This window comes from Poecilia formosa, unplaced genomic scaffold (genome assembly GCF_000485575.1).
Source record: "Poecilia formosa unplaced genomic scaffold, Poecilia_formosa-5.1.2 Scaffold6, whole genome shotgun sequence".
In the NCBI taxonomy this organism is placed as follows: domain Eukaryota; kingdom Metazoa; phylum Chordata; class Actinopteri; order Cyprinodontiformes; family Poeciliidae; genus Poecilia; species Poecilia formosa.
In genome coordinates this window covers 4,843,297-4,844,452 of record NW_006799945.1, presented here as the reverse complement: position 1 = coordinate 4,844,452, position 1,156 = coordinate 4,843,297, and positions in this window count along the sequence as shown.

The window sequence follows — 1,156 nt, the reverse complement described above, 5'->3', positions numbered from 1 at the left end:
AATAATGTAATTATTAGATGTTAAATGTTTTCTTTATGAACAGAGCAAGCAATTAAGGCAAGACGTGATATGTTTAAGGGGATTCTCCTCACTCAGTTCAAAATAGATCAAGCAGATGCTTAGAGCCAGTTTCTAAATGTGACTGATGTGATGTGTGTCTGACTTCTGGAAAAATACTCTTTAAAACACTTGTATTAATTTGTTTGTTTATGGGTATTTTTATAGGTAAAATCTTTGATTTTTACACGTATGTATGAGTTGAAAAACAGGACAAATACAAAACTTAAATTTATGCACTTGCATTCACGAATGTAGATGTCTACGCATGCATTTTTAATTGACAGTAGTCTTACCTTATACACAACGCCTTGTGTTTCCATAGCAACTAAAACAAACAAGAACCTGACAGGTTGTTTGACATCATCATGTCATTCATGTTCTCATCGATGATGTCATAAAGGTTCAAAAGATTATTATTATCATTTGGAATACAAGAATTCTCAGTTTGCTTTTCAAGTTTGTTGGAGGTACAACACTTTTACAACAGGATCAGCGATTTTAGAAAGGATTTTAATTTCAGCAAAAATGATTCTGACTATTGGTTGGGGCCTTGGTTATCTGGCCACAAAGGGTCTTGGAAAGTTATTTGGAAATAGTATTGCAAAAGAAGAAGAAGAAGATGACACAGATGAGAGTTTTGAGAATGGCTTTGATGAACAATCCGAAGAGGGCAAGAGGTGGAAATACTTTGGTTTTGAGGAGCTTATTCCTCAAGAACCTGAGGAACAGCCTGTTTCTGAAGAGGAAAGGAGCATGGACGCTGCCTCAGATGTTGCCAGTACCACTTCAGGGTACTGGCAAGAACCTGAGGAAGAACCGGTTTCTGAAGAAGAGAGCAGCATGGACACTACCCCGAAACTTGCTAGTACCACTTCAGGGGTCTTGACAAATTTGACAGTCAAGACTCCTGAAGATACTATAGCTTTGAATAGCAGCAGTTTTTTTTGATCACGTGTTGGATCTCCTCTGGGAAACTGACTCTGGCGACACAGACGATAGTGGAAGTGTTGATGTTCCCCTGGAAGAAATGGATCTGGCTGTTGACGGGAGCTGGGACAGCAAGCAAAATTACCCAGATCATTTTTCTGGCATGGAA